This window comes from Neolamprologus brichardi, chromosome 12 (genome assembly GCF_056152115.1).
Source record: "Neolamprologus brichardi isolate AB-2024 chromosome 12, ASM5615211v1, whole genome shotgun sequence".
NCBI classification, from domain to species: Eukaryota; Metazoa; Chordata; class Actinopteri; order Cichliformes; family Cichlidae; genus Neolamprologus; species Neolamprologus brichardi.
Window position 1 is genome coordinate 3,351,415 of NC_142115.1, and position 26,166 is coordinate 3,377,580.

Genomic DNA, 26,166 nt, shown 5'->3' on the forward strand with positions numbered 1-26,166 from the left:
AGAGCTTCTTAATGGCACTTACAAACTAATAGCAAAATGGCTTAAAAGCCTCGGCTGCTACCTCAGTGCGAGTCTGTGGGAGGCACTCTGCCATAACAGCGAGAGGGCTGTTTCTCTCCTACCCACTAATCATTTGAGCTCCTGTGGTAATTTTAGGAGTTTTACTTATCTCAAAGAAAGAAAGAAAAAACACGAGAGGTATATCGGATCAATTGCATGTCATTATTTAGATGTTTATTTTGCATTAGTTTGTGAAAAAGAGCGGCTGATTATGTGAAAACTGTCTTAAAGAACACCATGAAACAAGAAGAGAAGATTATGTTTCTCTCTTTAGACAAAGATATTGTAGCGTTGGGGGGTTACGGGGCTTTTACACCCTGTTGCAAATTTAATTTACCTGGATGCTGAGGAAATAAATGGGTGCCGTGGACATTTCTTGAGTGAATCTCTGGTTTTTAAGGTTCACCGGTAGATCTTCAGGTTGCCATCGGACCTACACCCATTTGGCTGCCCCTCCCTCAGCCTAGTTCTGTCAGATGTTGCTTCCTGTTAAAAGGGAGTTTTTCCTTCTCACTGTCACCAAGTGCTTGCTCATAGGGAGTTGTCTAATGGTTGTAGTTGTCTCTGTATTATTGTAGGGTCTTTACCTTACTCTATAAAGTGCACTGAGGCAACCACTGTTGCGATTTGTTGCTAAATAAATAAAACTGAACGGATCCCATCACCCGAGTGTGAAGCAGCGGGAATGAGGATCAGCACCTCCAAATCTGAGGCCATGGTTCTCAGCCGGAAAAGGATGGAGTGCCCACTCCGGGTCGGGGATGAGTTCCTGCCCCAAGTGGAGGAGTTCAAGTATCTCGGGGTCTTGTTCGCGAGTGATGGGAGAAGGGAGCCGGAGATCGACAGACGGATTGGTGCTGCAGCTGCAGTAATGTAGACGCTGCACCGGTCCGTCGTGGTGAAGAGGGAGCTGAGTGTAAAAGCGAAGTTCTCAATTTACCGGTCGATCTACGTCCCTACCCTCACCTATGGCCACGAGCTGTGGGTAGTGACCGAAAGAACGAGATCGCGGATACAAGCGGCGGAAATGAGCTTCCTCCGAAGGGTGGCTGGCCTCTCCCTTAGAGATAGGGTGAGAAGTTTGGCCATCCGGGAGGGGCTCAGAGTAGAGCCGCTGCTGCTCCACATCGAAAGGAGCCAGCTGAGGTGGTTCGGGCATCTGACAAGGATGCCTCCTGGGCGAGGTGTTCCAGGCATGTCCCACCGGGAGGAGGCCCCGGGGCAGACCCAGGACACACTGGAGAGATTATATCTCTCGGCTGGCCTGGGAACGCCTTGGTGTTCCCCCGGATAAGCTGGAGGAGGTGGCTGGGGAGAGGGAGGTCTGGGCCTCTTTGCTTAGGCTGCTGCCCCCGCAACCCGGCCTCGGATAAAGCGGATGAAGATGGATGGATCCCATCACCCCGAGTTTATCCATTCTTGAAGCTTTGATTGCATTATTGCAGTATTTTCTTTTTAATTTACCCTTTAATGTTAAGGGGATGTGATTCGGCTGTGCAGTCATATTCAGGACACTAAACCTGCAGCAATACTGAAACCAGTAACGCTTTATATTCAGCGCTTTGCTTGCCTTGCGCTGATCCTCGACTGAAATGTAAAAGCAAGAGTGTCTTTTTAATACACGAGAGTGGTTTTGAAGTGATTTTCATCATTTCTGTATTTTTTCAAGGACTTGCTGGATGAGAGATCCCAGCAGCAGCATAAACTATGTCATCCTGGACCTGCCACACCGCTCATTCTCAAAGAAAATGTAGCAGAACTAATAACTCCAAATATTAGTTCAATCATTCACAGCGGCTAACTGCCAGCTCAGAATACTCCACAGGCTGAGATATTTCATCCTTGCTTTGTGATTTCACAGCCGCCTTGCAAATGCTGCTTATGATCTCATTTTAGTTGCTAATGTATTCCTGACTCGCTTTGTTCTCCGGGTGGAAAGTGTTTAGTGTGCCAAAGTAATGATTTTTGAAAAGTGGTGTTTACAGGCTTGAATGGGAGTACCACAAGCGGAGTGAGGGAGGCCTTGAAGCTGTATGTAAATTTAATTAGGTTTTCAATCTCAGCTGGTGATTTCTGCCCCTTCCTCAGTCTGGACATCCTAATAAAGACGACTGCTGTGCAATTTATGTATTACAGAAGACAAAGCCACAAATTAAGAAAATCATTTGTATGATGTGCACCCTGCTGCCAAACTTTGCTACTGACTGTGACACGATCAGACTCGAATATAAGATCTTTATCAGCTAACACTCAAGAGTTTATGTATTTGCAGTTGATCTGTATAATATAATGAAGATCTGCAAAGCATTATAACATTTTTTTCAGTATTATGAAAAAAGTATCACAATTAGCTATAAAATTCTTGCTTTAATTCTACTCTAATAGGCATACTGCTTACTCAGATGTCAAATATTGACCCACCATCAGCTATTTCACATGTGATTTTATTGAACAAGGTCAAACGCTTACATGCCGAGTGTGAATACATGGTGCGTGTGGATAAATAATGGTGCAGTGGTTAGATCTATTAGTTCAAATCCACCTGGAGGGGTTTCTGTGTGGTTCTGTTGTTCTCCTGGTGCTCCAGTTTTGTCCCACAGTGCATCTACTTGAAGTCTAGAAGCCACGGGCACACTAAATGCTACATTTCCTCCCTTGAGAGATGCTCTGTTTGGCCTTTAAAGCTGTCACCTCCAGTTTCTGCTTGTTTGTGGGTCTCTCTCCTCTAGTTTTGTCTTCAGGAACTGAAAAGCATGCTCTGTTGGGCTGCGATCAGGTGATGGACTTAGCCATGGTAGGATATCCCATTTCTTTGGCTTGATGAACGCTTGGCTTGCTTTTAAAGTAGGCTTTGGGTCATTATCCATTTGGACTGTGAAGTGCTGTCAGATCAGTTTTGCAGTATTTGTGTCAATCTGAGCAGAGAGTACAGCTCTGTACACTTCAGAGTTTATCCAGCAACTTCTATCAGCAGCCACATCATCAATAAACACTATGACCCAGTTCCACCTTGCCGCTGCCATAACACTGACTCCACCATGTCTGAAACACAAGGTGCCGTGCTTTGGATCGTGAGCTGTTTCTGGTTCATCTTGTTTCATCTGTCCAAAGATGTTTTTCCAAAACAGTACAGGCTCTTTTAGATGCTTTCTGACAAGTCACTTTCTGAGAATCCTCAGAAAAATGGACCTGAAGAAGGAGCTGCTGACCGTCTTCTACCGCTGCTCCATTGAAAGTGTGCTGACATATTGCATCGGTGTGTGGTTCTCCAGCTGCACCACAGCACACAGGAAGGCACTCCAGAGGGTCATCAGTATGGCCCAAAAAATCATTGGACATCCTCTTTCCCCCCTGAAGGACCTGTACAGCACTCGCCGTCTCAAGAGGGCACGCAGCATCCTACGGGACGGTACACACTCAGGACACCGGGTGTTTAAGCTGCTGCCGTCTGGCAGGAGGTTCAGGCTGCTGAGGTCCCGAACAATAGACTCAAGGACAGCTTTTACAACAGGGCAACAGCCCTGATCAATGCTAACAGCTGACCTGACTGGCTACCTACCTGGACTTTTTTGGGGGGGAGGTAACAACGGTAAAAACAGTAACAATAATAATATTTATAACAAGGTGCAATAATAACAGTGTGCAGTTCAAATACACTTATTCTTCTTTTTTATTACTAAGTTAATATTCTGTGTTGTGATGTGTCGTATCGTGTCGTGTTACATGTAGTGCTGACGTAGGACAGTTTTCCAATTTCATTGTACTACTGTACCATGTAAAACTGTGCAATGACAATAAAGAGTTTGTCTGTGAAGGTTCTCAGTCATCCAGGTCATCGCAGTCAAAGGAGCTTGCAAAGAAAAGCGTCTGGACTTCTTTAAGTTGCTTGAAGACAAATGGTGGGGAGTCCCAGATATAAACCTAGTGGGAGTTCCCCCCCACAGAGGGACAAAAGGACCCCCTGATGATCCTCTAATCGCCTGAGCCAAGGTGTGAAACTGGGTGTGGGTCCCAATCAGCCAGAGTTTCGGGTGAGCTCTTTGTGAAACCTGGCCCCACCTTATCATGCGAATTCCTGAGGTCAGATGGGCCAGGATGTGAGTGGGCGTTAAGGCGTCTGGGGAGGGAATTCAAAACTGGATTATAGATGGCAGAGAGTTGGTGTTGACCTTAGAACTGAAGAAGCTTCTCGGATGAGAGGTGAAACGTCTTCAAGCGTCTTTTCTTTGCAAGCTCCTTTGACTACAACAAAGAGTCATCTCTCTAATCTGGCCTTCGTGTCTCCGAGTGTAATGAATGGTTCGCACCATGTGTTAAATGCTGCTTTTTTCCACTCATGAGATGATGATTACACAATTCCACACCTATTTCCTCAAGAGTGTCCTTGACTTGGTTAGACGCAGTGAAAGCATTGTTCTCACTCAAGTAACAAATTCTGTCATGACCAACTTTAGGTGTTTTCCGTGGTCTGTTGCCTCTTTCCTGTTGCTGAGCCGGCTCATGCATTCATCCTTCTTAAACAAAGTTCCATATTGTTGATCGGGCCACTCCTAAAGCTCTTACTATCTCTCTGATAGGATTCTTTTTGATCTTCAGCTTAACATGGCCTCCTGAACTTGCGCCAGCATCGCTTTGAACCTAATAATGCGAATTCCTGCTCCAAAATACGAATAAAACACTTGGAATCAACTTGATATATTATTTATCTGCTTAATGTGCTACATATTAGGAAGACAACACCTCTCACTTGCCATGAAACTGATAACTGGTCAATTGTCCAGTTACTTTTCAGCATCTGAAAATGTAGGACTGTGTACAAAAATAGCCTTCCATTTTCAGAGGTAGATAGTGCTAACTGCTTTAATCCCCCCGGTTAAAGCTAAAAATCACATCTTGATGTAAAACTATAGACTTAAGTGTATATTAGGCAGCAGATGATGCTGTAAGGATTTGGCACCCTGTCCAAAGTAAGCTGGGATAGGCTCCAGCACCCCGTGTCTGGATAAACAGTTGAGGAAATGTATGAATGGATAGAAATGGCTTTCAGCGTTTTGCATAGTGTTTGTTGTCCATGTTTGTGTATCAGTTTACAGTGTGAAGACATATGGAATAATAGTTTTTGCATGAATGTGAAAACCTTATTTTACAAACAGGTTAAAAACATGTGGCGCTACTGTTAGTGTTACACCCCTGAAAACAGGGGGAAAAGAATCACGAGATTATAACTTGCGTCTCTCATGCAGTCGTTTATTGCAGTGAAAATGAGCAGAAACGTTTCACATTTTGTACTGCTAAATGTCACATGGTGGAAGAAAAACACTAAATAATAAACCGAAATACTAAAGTGCTTAATATACATATACTTGAGCAGGTTTCCTGACAAAATGGCTGACAATCGCGGCATTTTTAGCTCCTGCAGTTATCTTAATGGCCATTACACAGTACAAAACTGAGGCTCAAAACCGCCACGTATATGTGCACAAAACTGTAATATAATGCTTCTAACACTTACAAAACAATGAAGGGTTACCTCTTAAATATCTTAACAGTGTACACATTGGAAATATATCAACTTTTAAACACTTTTACCTGAAAACAAGGGGAAAAGAATCACGAGAGTGATTATGACTTGCGTCTCTCATGCAGCAGTTTATTGCAGTGAGGAGAACGCGCGAAAGCCCCCTAGTGGAGAATAGAGACACTACTAATCGATCCCAGAAAAGGCTTACTAGCCGATCACTGATGTATAGATTGCAGTTCTCATAAATAACATGAAAGCCATTAATATAACATGAAAAATAATAAACTCTTAACCATTTTCTTACCATATTAACATTATTTTCGTCCTCATATCAACTGATATGAATTAGTATTAACTGAACTGCAGTAGTCCTTCAACCTGTCACATTAGCATAGCTAAAATGGAAAGAACCTTGCAAGCTAGTTCAGGGAGTCCATCGGAGTCTCGCTCTGTCTTCATGTCATATACCAAACACACCATTCCAATTTCTTGATCTGTTTACGCCACAGTACATTCCAGTATTGTTGCTGGCCTCTGTTGTTGCCTGCGATGTCGAAACCTAAACCGCCCCGGAGTCCACATGTAGGCTCCGGGGACTCGTTATGTCCCAGTTTCTCCATGAAACACGTTTGCAGGCGCGTTCAGTCTAGGCGAGACCAGACACCAAACTCTAACTGTATTCTGATGCTGTGGTAAATTTAGTTATTTGACTGCGCTGCATTCACATGGTAGCATCAGTCTGTGAGACGGTTTTGTTTCCCGTGGTTAGAAAGCAAACAAACTACACAGCACAAAGAGTCAAGTTGAGTAGAGTACACTCAGCCGTGCCACAGCGGCAGAGGCAAGACTAAAATTGTTATTCAGGTCAAGCACCGTAATATGCTACTGAATGAGCATATTTTAATAGCGCAGGATCCTGGAGGCAACGAAACTCCATTCACATTCCAAACACATCACTTTCATTTACTGACCTTGAAGAGTCTTGTTTATACAAATTGAAATTAAACGCCAAAGAGGAAGAAAATCATTCCCTGGTTTAATTTACCTTCATGAAGTAAACCGATCACACAGGGAGAATATTACTTTGCCCACCGCTGAGATAATGAGCATTATTTCACTGACAGCACTGCTTACATATTCACTGCATGGTCACACCACAGGGCCCTGACCTGTGAACAGAAAACAAAACAACATCTTCCATCTTTGTAAAAAATGTGTACTGGAGTGTTATGATGTGTAGTCTTTGGCTTTAAGTGTCTATAAAAGTTTCTGTAATGGAACCGGGTGGGTGTCAGGCACATGGTGGAATGGAGTGGGGGGGCTGTAAGAATCTCCAGAGCAGGCTGTAAAAGCGTGGGTCCCCGGGGTCTTCTATATGTCACCCAGCTCTGCATCTCTGAGCGTTATGCCGCACACACAGGCCAACCTTTTGAAATGTCAGCGCGATAAAACCCGATGGATTCAATATGCTGGACCCGGCGGTGTCAAACGCCATTAGTTTTAATCCTATTTGCGGTGAAATTGCTCTTGAAAGGTAAAGGGATCTATAACTGTCTGGGGCCATGGGTTTGGCCACTATAAATCTCTCCGTGTGCTGACGACTCCTCTCTGCAGGTTTATATGCTTGGAGGGAGAGCGTCTGCATGCTGTGTGGAGACGTCGCGTCCCGCTGAACTCTTGGCTAAGTAATGGAGCTGTGTAGGATTGTGGGAGGCCATGTATCTCGTGGCACAGTAGTGTATTCCAGACGCTATGAAAAGAGCTGTCCTTTCCACTCTACCGCTCCCCATCTGTGAGGGCCAGCGGAGCACAGAGATTCATTGGTAACGTGATGACTCTATATGCTGCGCTTTGCCGCTGCTGCTTTAAACTCAAATTGCTGTTGTTCATTTCTGTTTGCTCTGTGGCAGAGACGTGGGGAAAGAAAGGAGCAACATTGTGCAAAGGCAAATGTGCTGTATGAGAGAACACAATTAAATGAATGTAATACAGGGAAGAGATGTAGCAAAGTGAAAGGACAAAAACAACACTATACAGGGGCATGCACTGGCTGTGTGTGGGTTTGCAGTTAACATGTATTTCTGTGCTGCTTTACTGGCCAACATTTATTCATGTTAGAAAATTAAAGCAAAGTTGTTGCTGTGACAACAGGCAGTGTTTTGATTACAGTATGGATGTTAGCACATCTTCAAACCATCAGCACGAGGAAATCTAGAAACACAGTTCACAATGGACATCAAAGAGTCACGCTTTCTGTATCTAACCAAATGTGAGGTATGTGCAACATCTCTAAAATTAGAAACATATTTCATCTCAAAGTGATGCCGAAAAACTAGCTCATGCATTTATTACTTCTAGGCTCGACTATTGTAATTCATAAAAAGCGAGAGCATATCCCCCATACTGCTGTGTCCCTTCCTTGGCTCAAATTTAAAATCCTTCTCCTCACATACAAGATCTTGAATAATCTTATCTTAAAGGCCTCATAGTCCGGTTTCACCCCAATAGAGCACTTCACTCTCAGACTGCTGGATTACTAAAATGGGAGGCCGAGCATTATGCTTTCAGGAGCATCTTATGTGGTACAACCTCCCAATTTTGGACTTGGGAGACAGACGCCAGGCTGTCCCTCTCTGAGCCTGTATCTGCTGGAGCTTTCTTCCTGTTAAAAGGGAGTTTTCTCTCTATTATTGTAGGGTCTTTACCTTAGAGTATAAACGACTGTTGTTGTGATCTGGTGCTGTCTAAATGAAACTGAATTGCTCCTATCCATGGTGTTAAATAAATGCCGCAATAAAACTAAAAGCTATGATATAGACTTAAGTTAATCTTTAGCCTTTTAGGTATGAAATGTTGTCACTTTATTATTTTATTGCAGTCAAACTATCTGTAACCTTTGTCTGACTCAGCTTTAACTTTAACCTGAGCTCCAGTAGATTTTCTGTACAGGCTGTGATCAGCAGACCTGCTTCTCTTTGTGGATTCAGCTGAATTCAACAAGATGTAAGGACATGTTTCATGAACTTAAGCTTGGCTGTTGTCTATCCCCCTTTATACTGTCTTTATACTAGACAGTATACAGTTGGCATGAAGGTTGAATTCATGCATCTAAACATCTAAAATAAATCTAAGCATCATTAGCTTAAATGCAAATGCATCTCTGCTAAGGTTGATGCAACCACACTGACCATGAGCACCACAGCCACTGTGCACCAGGCCAACATGCTGTTAATTCACCACATTACGACAAACTAACCTGTTTATCCTGCAGTATTGTATTTTCATACAACATTCGAATAACATAGTATCGCTTTGTTTGTTTTGCAGGATTTTTTTACAATATGAAAATACATAATTTATCAAAACACATCATATACAAATCCAATATGTGATTAAAAATGACGATATTACATGTAACCTTTAATTAACGGTTTATCAAGCGTCACTGAACAGTCCTTACTTTTAAATATAACCCCTCTTCTTCCTCTCCTATTTGTCTTCCCACATTTTTCTCCCTCTCTGAGTGAAGTTAGCTCGCACTCTTTTCTCTCTATGTGAAATACAGCAGCTGCACCTTTAGCTAGCAGACGCATGGTGTGACAAACTGCACACAGGTTGTGTGTTTGCTGATGTTAGCTAATAGAAATGGGTTGTTTGAAATTACCTGACAGTTAAAAAACTTTACTCCCTTTATGCTTCCTCCTCTTCAGCAGTGCTAGCTAGATTATGAAGTACCGCAACCACAACTTATGTTGTGGTTGTGGTTGATGGTCCCTGTGCAAGTATAAACACTATAAATGATAAAACCATTACACCCAAAAGTAACGCGCTTGTATTGAAAATATAAGGAGCTGAAAGTACCGATATTTGTGTAAAAGTGTAGGCCTAAAAGTAAAAAGTTGTCAGAAAAATAAATACTCAAGTAAAATACCTGAAAATTTGATGTGCAGTAACAAAGTATCTGCAGTTTTTCACTGACTGGTGGGCTTCAGTTTGGTGTTGTTATGACGATGATGCTCTGACACAATCTAATCCCTTGGAGGTGATCTCTGTCTGTTTTGATAAGAACAAATTAAAAACCGCCATGTAATAAAGTGCTCGCTCCAGCTTCTCTCCCACATGGAAAAATAAAACAACAGGGCTGAGAAACTGCACCGAGAGTGGGCGTGGAGCTGGCAGCAGGGATGGGTGATGAGTTTATTACCAACTGGTCAACAGTGTTTACGACTGGCTTATCAAATGACAGGAGATAATACTGTGTGACAGCAGGAGTTTCTAGAAGACGCGAGCAAAGATAAACACCTTTACAGAAAAGTAATACCGCCATTCAAGAACATAAAGAGCAGTTAAAAAGACACTCTTTGTGCTTCACTATGGAGAAAAGTCCAAAACGGTCACAAAAAATGTCCCGATTATGTGCAGTAACCTAGCTTTACACAAAATACAGAGAGGTAAAGTGTAGTCCCTTCATTGGCTTCCTCCTCACATACAAGGTCTTAAATAATCAGGCCCCATCTTATCTTAATGACCTTGTAGTACCATATCACCCTATTAGAGCACTTCGCTCCCGCTCTGCAGGCCTACTTGTTGTTCCTAGAGTATTTAAAAGTAGAATGGGAGGCAGAGCCTTCAGTTTTCAGGCCCCTCTTCTGTGGAACCAGCTTCCAGTTTGGATTCGGGAGACAGACACTATCTCTACTTTTAAGATTAGGCTTCAAACTTTCCTTTTTGCTAAAGCATATAGTTAGGGCTGGACCAGGTGACCCTGAATCCTCCCTTAGTTATGCTGCAATAGATGTAGGCTGCCGGGGATTCCCATGATGCATTGAGTTTTTCCTTTCCAGTCACCTTTCTCACTCACTATGTATTAATAGACCTCTCTGCATTGAATCATATCTGTTATTAACCTCTGTCTCTCTTCCACAGCATGTCTTTATCCTGTCTTCCTTCTCTCACCCCAACCAATCACAGCAGATGGCCCCGCCCCTCCCTGAGCCTGGTTCTGCTGGAGGTTTCTTCCTGTTAAAAGGGAGTTTTTCCTTCCCACTGTCGCCAAAGTGCTGCTCATAGGGGGTCATATGATTGTTGGGCTTTTCTCTGTATCTATGAAGCGCCTTGAGGCGACTTTTGTTGTGATTTGGCGCTATATAAATAAAATTGAATTGAATTGAATTGAATAGGACACATCAGAGAAAAAAAAGAAAAAATGCTACACCCATACAAAAATGCAAAGCAGACCTGCTAAATGTGCGGTGTTTACTGGAAACGTGAAGTCTTGCATGTTGTGTCAGTTAACTCGCACGCCAATAAAATCCGAAGCGATAACAGTAGCACGATATTATTCATCTTGTTTATAGGAAATGTTTTAGCCGCAAGATGCTCTGGTTACATTGTACTGTATGTCTGAACCACTTCCTCTCCGAGACAAAGAAGGATGCTAGGAGGTGCTTTCCACTTCCTGATTCTATGATGAATGTGGTTTCCGGTGTGAGAGTGACACTGTGGCTGTAGGACTTTTGGCTGATGCACAGCAAGATCAGCTGTCTGTATTAATGAAATAATGTTCAGTAAGTATTAGTATGTAGTAGGATATACTATTCAATTCAATTCAATTCAATTTTATTTATATAGCGCCAAATCACAACAAATGTCGCCTCAAGGCGCTTCATAGATACAGAGAAAAGCCCAACAATCATATGACCCCCTATGAGCAAGCACTTTGGCGACAGTGGGAAGGAAGACATTGGGACTAGCAAGACATTAATAAAATATGTGACAACTACATGGTATACATGATAGATATCAAGATGTATATCATACTTCTTTGAGTTTGGCTTTCCCTTGTGCTCGGTTGATGGATCGGTTACCTTTCCAGTTTAGTTGCTCCCTGTTTTGAACCCATACTGCTGAACTAACATGGCAGCTGCTGACTCCATTGTGCACCAGCCAGTCACAAGTGCTCACTTGTTTATGTTTCTGTGCCATCTCCCCATGGTGGTAACTGGAGTTGAGCCTCGGCAAGTAGTGTCAGGAAGAACAAGCCGAGCAATTCTGTCTCCCCGATGTCCAATAAAATCCCGTTCAACTGCGCAGATGCTGTACAGGCACTTTGGCTTCCAGGAAATCATCAGTGACTGGGAAGGACAACATCCTGTGGGCCTGGGTGAGCCACTCATTCTGTTTGTGTGGTTGCCAACGTTATGTATTATATGTCTCTCTGTGTTAGCGAGCGCCTATGTGAGCCAAACATGAAGCCTGGATGGGAGGACACATCACAGTCACAGGCCACAAGAGTCCACTGCGGTATCACAGTAATGTAACTAAAACCCCTCTAATTTAAAATATCAAGGGGAAGCCTCGGAGCACCAGATGGTCCCTGTGCAGCCTCGTATCACTGCAGAGTCCCCAGTTTTTGGACGCTGATGTAATTCTGTGCAGTGGGCTCTCCTGGCAGCTGTGCATGTACAGCAGAAAATGCACACCGTCCTAAAATGTTAATCTAGGCCTGTTTTGGCACATGCACAACACAGCAAAAGCTTGACAAAAGCACATGAACTCAGCAGTTACAGCCCAGCTGTGTTTGCATTGCCAGCGAGCCATAACGAGGCCCTCTCAAAAGGCTAAATTAAAACATCCTCACACCTCGCTGGCATGTAAATCAATTGTGAAACAAAGCCTCATCTTTTTTTTCCCCCACTGAGGTAAACAAACACCTATCAAATGCAACACACAGAGGAAAGGTGCAGCATCGCAAGCAAGCCTAATCTCATTTAAAGTTAACTCATTCAGATTGTGGTGTCAAATGTATTCAAATTCAACATCACGCATGCCGGTTGGTCTTGCCACTGTAGTACATGACACTGAATAAAACACTGAATAATACATGTTGTGAAGGCAGGGGAGGGGAGGGGGGTGTCAAATGTACTCGAAGGTGGAGGTGCATAGTGATGCAGCAGGTACTTGCAGAAAAATGAATGAAATGAACTTCACCTTATTATGTAAAGCAGCCTGAGGTGACTGTTGCTGTGATTTGGAGCTATATAAATAATATTGAATTGAATTCACAATCTTGCTTTCTTCTGCAACACCTGCATGCAAACAAACAAACAGTAAAGGAGAAGTCATTTACCTGCAGCCTATTTATTTCTTAACAATCCATGTAAGTGCAAGTCTTCTGTCTAAATGAATGTAAATGCAAAGCACATCATTGATATTGACTTAATTTTTTTAAAGAAGAGGGTGTGGAAGGTCATTTGTGCTGATGGGTACATATCAGAAACTCCAAAGTTGCAGATTTGGGTCCTTTTTTGAGACACCTTTTTATATTTAACATACTAAATAAAGTGCTGGAACAAATGCACTTTTGCTTTTTATCTGAAGAACTCTCATTACCTCAAATGTACAAAGTTACAACTCCTGCAAGTTGCATTTGTTGTCGACGCCTTGAGAAGTCCTACAATTTTTGAGGAAACAGTGACCTCACGTGGTAGTTCGGTGACATGACACCATGGCACTCCTGAACTGCTGCGGTAGCTTTGTTTAACAAATTAGATTGATTATGTGTCATCGTTAATAATGGAAGCGTTATATCCTTGAGTTAAACTACAATAAATACAGTCCAATTTATCAAACAATTACCTCTAATTATACATTGAGCAAATGAAAAAACAAAGATTGAACGTAGCTAATTAGAGCTGATATATCGTTAGAGGCCATAAATGATGAAAATGTAGGCAACACGTCTCCATTGACAGATAGTGCTGACAGTTTGCAAGCAACTTGAAAATGACTTTTTTAGGTTTCTTGCAGAATTCAAAGTGTCACAAGAAAAGTTTTTAGGTGGCTGTAATTCTACAAAGTCCCTCTAATTGGCTTTTATTCATCAGTGTTACACTTGCTGTCACGGTCTCGTTCCGCATTCCTCCTGAGGGAAAACAATAGAGGCAACCGTTACACACTTATCCCAGCAGGCATACATTCACACTCTCCGACTATGCTTGAAGACTGACGTGAAGTCAAACGCAATAATCCAGCGTCGGTGGAAGCTCCATCGCTCATCTAAGGTCGTGTCCAAATTCATGGGCTGCATCCTCCTGAGGCCGCATTTGTAGACCGATTACGTCACAGCGATGCGCCGAAGGCTGTCCAAATTCGTAGACTCCTCCGAATGCAGCCGACAAATGCGTCCTCCTTTTCCCCGAATTTGAAGGATGGGTCGGGTGTGTCCTTCTTGGCCCACCATATCCCAGAATTCATAGCGCGGCCCAGCCAAGCTCCAGTTTCCGGCAATGGCGGCCGCTACTAAGTTTTAAAATTACTCTTATTAATCTTTCTGGGCCACAAAATAAACTTTAAACATATTTTCAGGTGAGAATGTGGGTTAGCTCGTTGATAATTAAAAATGAACACAAAAAACGGAGAAAGATTTCGGGGTCCATTTTCGATTTTCGTGCCGTGGCGCTGACAACCGGAAATACTCTGAATTAAGGGCGGGAGTAGATCGAGAAGGCTAGACCGTCCAATTCCATAGCCGTTTACTTCCGGCCTACCCGACCTCCTGAGGACCCGGCCCACGTAGACCGCGAAGGCCGGGTCCTCAGGAGGATGCAGCCCATGAATTTGGACACGACCTAAATAGCTCCCCCGACGAGCCCAGATGAGTAGCAGGTGTGGGGCAAGGACTTCGGGTGTGGCCAGCCCTCAAGTCAGGCCACGCCCCCAGGGCTGAAGGTGCCTGTAACTTGGCCACAGAAGAAAGGCAACACACACACACACATACCTGCCTACATACAGATGTGCACAGGGGCAGTGCAGACAACACACCAAATAATAATAATAATAACAACAATAATAACAACAACAGTCATAGTCCCCACTGCCCACGGACCCCGAGTCCAAAGTTTTGGGGTTGAGTTTTATCCCTCTGGGATTGCAAGTGTCTGTGACACTTGCAATCCCAGAGGGATAAAAAAAAAGAATCCTTCTAAACACTAATCCGGTTACATTTAATCAGCACACATAGGTTATATGGGAATTAACAGAAAGGATGTAGAACAGTTGTTAAGTGATATCACTGTCACTATTATTAAAATAACCAAATATGATCTTATATTGATGCTGATTCATGTAGCTTTTCCCCCCTAAAATCATCATTATGTGTAGCTTCAAGACAAGCTTATTAAGGGACTAAAATCACAAGGCACCAGAAAAATCACTCAGGGTCAGCAGGGGGCAGCATCTATTCATCCTGTGATACATATCCTACCTTTAGCTACCACATTGTTATCTGCTGCTATATGTGTTCTTCCATTATCATGCAACAGTGAGCAGAATCCTGAGCATGGCTGCCTTAAGGCACTGTCAGAAATATTGCATTATAGCTCAGGCCTCACATGAATGACTGAACAAGGGCTAACTGAGAAAAATCTGGATTTCCCGTGGTGGCTGAGTTGCTGAGGCATTACATTTAGGAGGTAGTCAGCACGTACGATTGGCTAGAAAGAGAAAAGACAAGCAAATAGCAACAACTGCCGTTAGACAAAGAACAAAGCAATAGCTGCATCCACGACTGCGAAACCCGCCAGTCATGGTGCAAAATAAGCACTTGAATGCATCACATGATAGCTAATAGTCATCCTGCGTCCACCCTGTTTGAATGTTTGTTCCCCACCCGCCCGCATCCCCGATCTAATTTTGTGCACAATTGATCAGTGGAACCATTTCCGCTTTGTCTTCATTAACGGCTAATTAAAAGACAACTATAAAACCCGTGACACCGCTCTGCGGCCCTTAAAGAGCTGTCCACCGCCCGCTCAGGGAAGCTTGTGGCGGAGACAGTTACAAAGGTGAAAGAGAGATAAAACACAAATATTCCTGGCAAGAACAACTGCTGTATATACAACTCTGATAACCCAGATCGAACCTTTCTGAATTCACAGCACCTCACTGGGTAATTGAAGTTGTTTTTCTGAAACAAATCACAGATTCGATGTTACCTGGAGCAGGGGTGTAGTAGTCTGTTATTTATCTGTTGATAGGAATCAAAAAGCCACAAACAACAATCATTGCTCATCTGCCAGAGGCTTGGAACAATGAAAAATACAAACATGAATCTCGCTTTTGCTTGGCTTGAAATACAGATTTTTATTTTCTTTTAAAATCTCACAGCGATCGGCTGAAGGTTAAATGAAGGCTACTCCATTTAAACAGCTTTACGCCTGCGTGCTTCAGGTGGTGCATGTGTACTGGCCACAGGGCCGTGTGTTCCTGTGTGAAGTGCTGTAGTGCTCTGGGCTGCGGAGATGCAGTAGTTCATGCTGAGCCTGAGGTCGGATCAGACTCAGAGGAGGATAGGTGAATTCATCAGCCCCCACAGAGCCTGTTAGGCACTCTGGCTTTATCCATCACCATGGAGTCCTGCTGCTTTACTGGGAGGTGAGCAAGGATGAGGAAAAAGGGCAAACCTCACCTCCACAGAGCCTAAGGTTTATATTTTTAAACTGTTGTTGCTTCTCATTTCCAAGATTTAGCAACAATAGTCAATGTTTTTATGTCGCAAATCGTATATTTATTCCCATTTCAGTATAAGAAAGCTGACAGATTAAACATCATGCATGGAGATACGTTGACCTGATGCATCAGAAGCTTCTAAGACAAGCTGAAGGTTTTATGACGTGAATGTGACCCTGAAGCTGACTGACGTGCGCACATACTGAAGCTGAACCTTGAATTTATGTGTTTTTAAATTTTTTATTTTATGCTGTTAGTTGTAGGCAGTGTTGGGAAGGTTACTTTTAAAATGTATTCCATTACAGAATACAGATTACATGCCCCAAAATGTATTCTGTAACGTATTCCGTTACGTTACTCAATGAGAGTAACGTATTCTGAATACTTTGGATTACTTAATATATTATCATGCTGTTTACAACTACATGAATGTACTATTGCTGTGATTTATTACTGTTACTGAAGGTCCGCGGCTCCGAACCGTAGTAAAGGGACCTCTGGCTAATACGGTGGGTTCTGTGTCGGGCTCGTAGCCGAAAACTAGCTTTACTTTGTTGTCTGGGTCAATTTTGCTTGTGAGAGACAGAGAGAGGCGTTGAAAGGCTGCTCCAACAGAACTTATTGTTTTTGGAGGAAAACACGAACACGGTGTACAGTCGAGTCTTAATAGCTTACTTACAGCTGGGCTCGTCAGGCTCTCTTCTTGGCTGCAGTGGTTATTATTATATTTACATGCTTCCAGCTCCCGTTTTTGCTCGATGACAGCTCGTACTTTTCCTTTTTCTCCCTCCCTCGCTCACAGACACATAATGTGTATGGCAGTCCATTCTCCCTGCAGCACGGACTACACTGCCCATGATGCTACATTCTTTAGAGCTATACCTGTAGCATTCTGCCTATTAGCTTAGCACAACAACAAAAAGGCCTCTCTCACCCAGGAAACACAGAGAGAGAGAGCGTCACCCTGTAACCATGGCAACCGTAAAGCTTCCGCCTGGAACAACAGCACGTAGCTGTCAAACAAAACCCAAACAGTCCTGACCCGCCACAATATGAAACAGGAAAGTACCGCCGTGTAATCCATTTATTTCAACAAAGTAACTGTATTCTAAATACCACCTTTTTAAACGGTAACTGTAACAGAATACAGTTACTCATATTTTGTATTTTAAATACGTAACGGCGGTACATGTATTCCGTTACTCCCCAACACTGGTTGTAGGTAATCACTGCTGTTTGACTTTTCTTCTAGTTTCTCTTGAAATTAAACCGCTTTTGTTTTGGATTTTTATTTTTTGTGAGATTTAAACTTCTACATTCTGTATTCATGGAACCTTGAATAGTAAACACCTCCCGCATTTTTAATTCTGGTCAGGTCAAACACTCTCCATGACCTGGTGTAACCTGTGTTTTATGACCGCCAGATAAATCCTGATATTTCAGTGAACTTCTCTTTCATAATTATGATTTGGCATTTATGATGTGGGATGACTTTGTGATTCGGCTGTTTTATTAGTCTTTTATTGACTTGCTTTAAGTTTGAAATGTGTTGTTGACATGTGACCTTATTGCTGCTGAACACTTGCTTGACTTTATGCCCCTGAGCAATTGCGACACTGAGGTGCGGAGAAGGAAATTAGTGGCGTGGCAAAGAGGAGGGACCAGACCTTAGCGAGGCCAAACGGAGCGTGGTGAGGGGGATATCGGGCTTAATTGTGCTCAACTGGTATCATATGTAATGAACACAAGGCAAGCAAAAGTAGAGGTGAAAGAGCAGGATCACTGGATGGACAGAAGAATGATAAAGAGTGTGGATATTGTACTGCATCACATTGTGGCAGATTTCAAAATGCTCATTTGTGCAAGCACTGGAACATCAGTAACCTCGCACAAATGAGCACTGTTGTAAGTCCTTTCTCATCCTTAACAGAATGCATGTAGTGACAAAAGCCACACAGCAAGTATCAGGGAAGGTTTGTCCTCATGACTGTAAAGTGCCAGTCTTTTTTAATGATGTTGGTAACCTTCACTCTCACCTTGTGTCTCACTCTATCACACTGGCCAAATAAGTTTCAAACCAATTAAGAGCCGCTTTGCTTTCTTTGTTCTTTCTAAATGTACTTTAAGAAGTTTGTAGTGCAATAAAAGCAAGTACAAAGTGTATGCTTTGGTTATTTGCCCTGTTGAAACCCATGTAAATATTAACCCTTTAAGACCTACCATAGAACCAAGTCTGCCAGAGCTTATATTATATTTTTACATGCTGTAGAGCCATTTTTGGGAGCATTTCAAGTTGATATACATCAATACAACCATTATAGCCTAAATTTTAATAATATGTCTGCATTAAGTGCATAGTAACTACATAAATTGCAAAAAAAGTGCAATAAGCTACAAAAAAATTGAAAATCGTTTTTGTTTTTTTAACATATATTTCTAGTTAGAGAAATTTAAGAGGCTTATCCCTCAAAACTGTAAATACAAAAAAGTTGCACAAAATAGTTTCCCACCACAGGAAATTTATTTTAAGTGTCTTCATAGTTTTATTTTTGAAATACACCAATTTTTATACACTGCAGGAAAAACGAAAATAAATATTATAATGCAAATTTGCAGCATATGCATCAAAATAAACTATTTCCAGCAGTGCAATATGAGTCCTAAACGACCCCAGAAACCCCAGAAACGACACAGAAAGTCATAAAGTCAAAGATAACTTTTAAAAACACCAGTATAGGCTCATAAGGCCCTGATGGTAAAAAACTACATTTCCGTGAAAATGACGTCACTTCCGGTTTCGGGCAGGACATGGAGGACATGCGAAAGTTCGCGCTGATGGACATAGGAAGTGTTACGAACAGCTGATCGGATCGGCAAAGCGTGTTTCTGGAATATTATGTTTTTGTTGCTGCAAGTGCTTTTTATGCAGTTTTTGCAAAGCTATATGTGGAAGGAAACTGTGACCGAGGACAAGCTGATGGCATAAGATGTAAGTACAACTCCTCCGGTTTCATATGCAAAAAAAATTATTGCGCTAGCTCATGTGGTTGCAGTGCTACCGGGATTTAAAAATAGTTACGCAAAACAGAGCGTGCCCGCTCCGACCGATTTTAAAGGGTTAAAGAATATTGTACATGTCATGTTTTGTTGTGCGGCAGGCAGGATGAGGACGCAAACGTAGGACTCAAACAAAAGGTAGAACTCAAAACGGCAGCTTTATCCGCAGGAGAAAACCTCAGACATAGGATTCAAAAACTAAACCAGGAACTAGAAACACACACAGCAATGAGGGTGTATGACATGACAACGGACAGAGGAAGACACAGCGCTGAAATACACACAGGAGTAATGAGGGAATGGGAAACAGGAGGGAAATACAGCTGGGCCTAATCAGACATAACAAGACAAAGGGGAAGCAAACCTCAAAACACTGAACACAGGACACGAGACTATCAAAGTAAAACAGGAAACGCAAGAAAGGCATGGAGATGAAGACTTGACAAGGAGGTATGGCTGACTGGGAAGACATAGGAAACATTTCCAGAAACGTGGGACACGGGAAAGGCACAGAGTAGACTTTGGAAATACACAAACATAGAAACCAGGATAACCAGATGTAACATGGAAAACAGGGGAGGCACAAAACCTAAAGACTAGAAATCAGGAAATACTAAAGAACTTAGGTATGTATTTAAACAGTTACAACCTGTTACTGTACATAACAAAGAAAATGAAATAAAATGAGTCAAATGAATCAACTAAATTCAAAAGTATTCCATGCCAGCATGCTCTTGCCAGTTTAGAAACCTATCCGGTCGTTAAGTCTGACGTCACTAGCCGTGTCTGGGCCTAAACTCCGCTGCAGGTCCATATATCAAACGATCACTATGGCATTACTGAGAGTTGAAAAACTGTCTAAAGTCTTTCATCTTTAATAAAATGATCAGCGTTCTGCTCTACCAGGTGTAACAATTAAGTTTAACATCCAGGCATCCATGAAAACAGAATTTATGACATTTAACAGAGTTAGAAGTTAGCAGGAAGTTAGCTCGCTAGCTTCTATCTAAATACAATATAGCATGTCCTGACTGCGGGGTTTTGGAAACAAATTAAAACGTACAGCTCTGTTATCACTTCCAACATAAATGAAGACAGAAAACTAAACAGCAGTGACGTTTGTAGGGTTACTGAAGTTTGGCTAGCTGGTATATAATGATGTGCTATGTGACTGCTAGCGACACAGCTATGTTAGCATAATATAAACAAGCTAACTTTTTTTCCACACGATAAAAGTTAACGTGAGTGTTCTCGGTGGTCAGGAACAAATGTAATCGCATGGCAGGATGCTGTAAAAGGACCAAACTTCAGCCAGGAGAACAACTGAGATAATCCATCCACAATACGAGGTTAGTCATTCATATACTGCTGCATGGGCTGGGCTGTAGTTACATCCTAAGGTTTTAAAAACTGAGCTTAAATAAATGATTAGCGGTAATAAAAGCCGAGGGAGGTCAACAGTGATCACTGACTGTTTTAGGAGCTTTTTGAGATTAAATAGAAGAAAATACAAAACATTAAACATGTTAACAACACAAAAGCATATTAAACACAGACTACTTTAGGCCTGGAAGTAGGATTCCTCACGTCATCACTTAACGACCGGATTATCATTTAAATAGATCAATAAAGCACTATTATCACTTTGACTATCAGGTCAAGGAATTATTGACCTTGAAGGAGAGGTCAGAGGTCAAATATGATATGATATTTTTGTCTTCGTACATTTTTTCATGCTTTTTGTCCATTTTTGACCAATTAATCATCAAGTTGACCTTAAAGACCTTGGTGGACGTAAGCTAAATTATAATGGATTGTTAACATTCAGTTCAGTTCAGTTCTATTTATTTATCACTGAATCACCAAAGTTGCCTGAAAGTGATATATATTGCACATTATTAAAAGATGATTGATTAAAAATCAGATAAAATCCTATGATCAAGCTCTTGGTGGCAGTGGGAAGGAAAAAACTCCCTTTTAAGGGAGAACCAGGGTTAGGGAGGGGCGGACTGGTTGGGGGGGTAAGGGGAGGGAGACAGGATGAAAGACACACTTAGAAAGAGAGTCAGAGATGAATAATAACTAATGATTAAATGCAGAGTGGTGTTTAAACACACGGCATGTCAGAAAAGGTGAGTGAAGAAGAAACACTGCAAATATGACCCCAGTCTACACACCTACAAAGTTTTATTGTGTTTACACACTCAAACACTACTGAAAACATAACCTGCTTGGCAGAGGCAACAAAATAAAACCAAAAAAAGAAACAGAAAAACAACACTTAAGTTAAACAGGCTCTTGTGTAAACAGAGTGATGCCTGAACAAAGTCTGAACACGAGGCTTTTTACCTCATTTTAGTACAAAAACTGGCCCATAAACAGTAGAAAGTGTAATTAAGTTACACCCAGAGAGCTGTCTATAAAATAATATTATTGCTTTTTGATGAATAAATAAGCCTAAAGACAAAAGGGAAAAAGGGCGATGGGGTTTAGTTCATTCTTTCAGTCTTGCACACATTTATCCATGTTGCACAACAGCAGTGACTTACTTAATTATTCATTAATTGTCCAGGACCTGACTGTAAATCGCAATCTATACACACACACACACAGTTGCATTTTTACAGTCAATCGTTAAACTTTGCCAGCGCTTATGTTGAGTCTTCAGCTCCATCATCACTATGAGGACATTCGATTGGATTATTTGTGAATCATTACTAATTTGATATTATGTTGCTGGATTTCAGCAACTTCATTTCAGCCATTTATACTAATAATTATGAATAGGGCCTATTTACCCAAAGTACTAAGACTAAACTCTAAGCAATCATCTGTAGTGGTAAACTATTCCTACTCCTTGTTGAGCTTTATCTGATTAAAACAAGAAGAATCACCAATACCACCCTAACACACGATGCTGCATACTCTCTCAAAGCTTTGTCCTCTGTATTCTTGAGTATTTTAAAATATGCAGCAACATCACAGTTATTTGTCTCATGGGGGGAAAAGAAATGCGTATTTCCCCTGCACTTATCTGCAGAGATATACCAGCAAGTTCCTAATAGGACCCAGTTTTTTCCATGTGACTTTCCTCACCACAGGTATGACTGATAGCCAACATCTGACCAGTCCCTCCTTCCTTAGTCATACAGGAAATGGACTGCATGTCTCTGCGGGGCCCACCATCATATTAGTTGTCATTCACAGCAGGGCTGGCACTGGGAACAGGCCAGAGTGCTGTGGGGTTATTAAGGGACTCAGCTTGGCATCAGTGAACTCTTTGACTCTGTGCTGGAGAAGGGCTTACGCAGAGCTCATGGGTTTGAGGAGAAGGGAGGTAATGGGAGGTTGGGAAGGGAAGCCAGGCAGCTGAAGAAAAACTGTGTCTGGTTAAGTATACCCGTGAGAGCTGATTCTTGACTGTTTCATTACCACAGTACTGATTGGAGGGAGATTTTGATAATGTTTTTAAGGAAAGTAGTTATTACTTAATTAGATGTTGCTACTTAAGATTAAACAGTAAGAACAAGAACAAATTAAATGGTTAAACGCTGTTATATAACAGGGTATAACCAACGTGATTCTTCCTCAGAACAAATGAACGTCTCTGGAAAATCATTTCATTGGGAAATTGATGCAACAACACAAAAACCCCAAATGTAAACCTGAAGGTGGCGCTATAGGTATTCATATGTTTACTAGGACATTTTCTTTATAGAGCATGATTTCTTTTCCTGCTAATCATATACAAGCATGAAAACATACATCATCTGCTGTAGCTTAGCTTTTTGAGTGAGCTACCAAACACCAGGGGAGAGTGCGCTGCGGTTTGCAAGCTTCTTAGCTGCTAAGCTGTAGCAAAATACAAAATATATAAATTTACATGGACATGTGGACGCATCACTTGGGACCAACTAAATGGTGCATGCCTTGTGCACTACTGCATTGTGTCTCTAATTCTTTAAGGTACAAAGCCAATTAATCGCATTAGTTCTAATGTTTTCCAAAAGACATACAGGGACAGAGGATTCAGGAAGAATTTAGTCCAGTCCAACCTGTCCAGGGTGCACTCTACCTCTCGCCTTGTGGTAGCTAGCATAGGCTCTAGCCCCCTGGTGACCCTGATAAATGGAAGAGAATGGATGGATTAATTGATTAACACTGAAGAACTATTCTTAATAGCCATAATAATGTGAAAAATAGGCACATTAAAGTAAACAAACCAGACCGTGAACAAGTTTAACATGCCTGTCTTACTAATCCACGCGCACTTGCAGGCTACATACTACCAGTGTTGGGGAGTAACGGAATACATGTACCGCCGTTACGTATTTAAAATACAAAATATAAGTAACTGTATTCCGTTACAGTTACCGTTTAAAAAGGTGGTATTTAGAATACAGTTACTTTGTTGAAATAAATGGATTACACGGCGGTACTTCCCTGTTTCATATTGTGGCGGGTCAGGACTGTTTGGGTTTTGTTTGACAGCTACGTTCTGTTGTTCCAGGCGGCAGCGTTACGGTTGCCATGGTTACAGGGTGACGTTCTCTCTCTGCGTGTTTCCTGGGTGAGAGAGCGCCTGTTGTTGTTGTGCTAAGCTAATAGGCAGAATGCTACAGGTATAGCTCTAAAGAATGTAGCATCATGGGCAGTGTAGTCCGTGCTGCAGGGAGAATGGACTGCCATACCTGTTATGTGTCTGTGAGCGAGGGAGGGAGAAAAAGGAAAAGTACGAGCTGTCATCGAGCAGAAACGGGAGCTGGAAGCATGTAAATATAATAATAACCACTGCAGCCAAGAAGAGAGCCTGACGAGCCCAGTTGTAAGTAAGCTATTAAGACTCGACTGTACACCGTGTTCGTGTTTTCCTCCAAAAACAATAAGTTCCGTTGGAGCAGCCTTTCAACGCCTCTCTCTGTCTCTCGCTAGCAAAGTGACCCAGACAACAAAGTAAAGCTAGTTTTCGGCTACGAGCCCGACACAGAACCCACCGTATTACCCAGAGGTCCCTTTACTACGGTTTGGAGCCGCGGACCTTCAGTAACAGTAATAAATCACAGCAATGGTACATTCATGTAGTTGTAAACAGCATGATAATATATTAAGTAATCCAAAGTATTCAGAATACGTTACTCTCATTGAGTAACGTAACGGAATACGTTACAGAATACATTTTGGGGCATGTATTCTATAATCTGTAATGGAATACATTTTAAAAGTAACCTTCCCAACACTGCATACTACATACACAAGCTGTGCACTGCACACCACTTCAAAGATAATAAATATTGCTGTGCAGCATGCCGTATGTTAAAATTACTGTACGGGTACAGAATAGCTGATAAATTCCTTCCATCTCCTGATGCACGAACACAAAGAGGAGAAGAAGTACGCCTCTCTCGGTTTAGCATTATTACTGTAAAAGCAGTTGCTCCATATTTATAATGTATCCCATGCCTGTAGCTGCCTTATTAATAAATTATAGGTCTGTGTGAAGCATATTGCACTTTACATTTTTGCATATTTATATTTTATAAATATCAGTACATGTTATACCAAGAGATGGATGGAGACATAACAGCAAATTAATAAATTACCGGTTAGCAGACTAATGTCTATGGTTGGGGCAGCACTGAGGTGAGTGTTATCTTACACTGGTTTGCTACTGCTTCCTCTTACCCCACAGATGCTTTGGACATGATCTTGTAGTCTCTTGAGTGGCTGCAGGCATCATGGGCATCTATATAAATAATGGTGCATTTTTCATCGGAGGATGTTGTATTTTGTATTTTTACTCAGTTGTATATAGCATTTGTATTCTATTTTTATCTTATTGTATATTTTATTCTATTTTATTCTACTGTATATAGTATTTTATTTTATTCTATTCTGTACAGTTGTGTACTGTATTTATTCTTATTGTATTCTAATTTTTGCTTCATAACTTTTGCACTGTCCACTTCCTGCTGTGACAAAACAAATTTCCCACGTGTGGGACTAATAAAGGTTATCTTATCTTAAATCCAGGGTATTGAAAATGGCTTCAACCACTACACTGGATCGCCTGAAGCCACTCATGTGTCTGGCAGTCACCACCTCAGGAACAAACAAACAAACAAACAAAAAATGGACATATTTTTATTCGTTTCAGCTACAGGCAATCTTTGACCTAATCAGTGCATACTTTCTGAATGTGACTGTTGTCTCACCTGTAGTCCTACCTGGGTCACAGCTTACACTCTGAAGTTGAGATGTGTCATATTGAGCAGAATCTTCCTCTGTCAGGATGGTTCGTGCTTGGTGATGGAGATTATGCTTCCCTGGCTTAATGTGTCTCACGACCAATTTCAAAGAGCCTGTACAGAACCAAGCCAATGCCTGAGTAAGTGGACGAAAGGCTCTTCCACATTATGAGGACCAGAGTCATATTTTTAACATAATAATATAACTTCTTCTCATCTGAGTGCAGAACTACTGGCTGTTGTGTCTTTCAGTGTATCCTTACACCCTGTGCATAAGTGACGGTCACTTTGCAAGCCAGATGTGGAGCAGGATGACCTTTGACGAGACAGAAGTTTAGGAGGAGAGTAGCCATCCAGTGCATACAACCAATATTCAGGAGTGGATACCTGCTGCTAAAGTATGTATGTTCTGATTCTCCCCTGTGTAACACAAAGGTTTGCTAGTACACATAAAACTGTAGTATTTCAATCACCAAAGCAACCTTAACTGTTAATAATTCAATGAACTATTAACAGTGGGAATTATTCACAGAACAAAGTTTTTAACCAGGCTGTAAACATATTTATTTCTGCTTTTAAGCGGTTGTAATTTGGCATTTTAAATACTTTTTAAATGAGAAAAAATTAAATGTTCACACTGTCGATGTTTTGGTAATGCCAATTTTTTATTTGATTGATTGATGGTCATTTTTTATGGCTAAGATATTATAATACCCTGATTCCCTCAGTGACTAACTCTGTCTCCTAAAAATAATCTTTAATTCAGTTCAATTC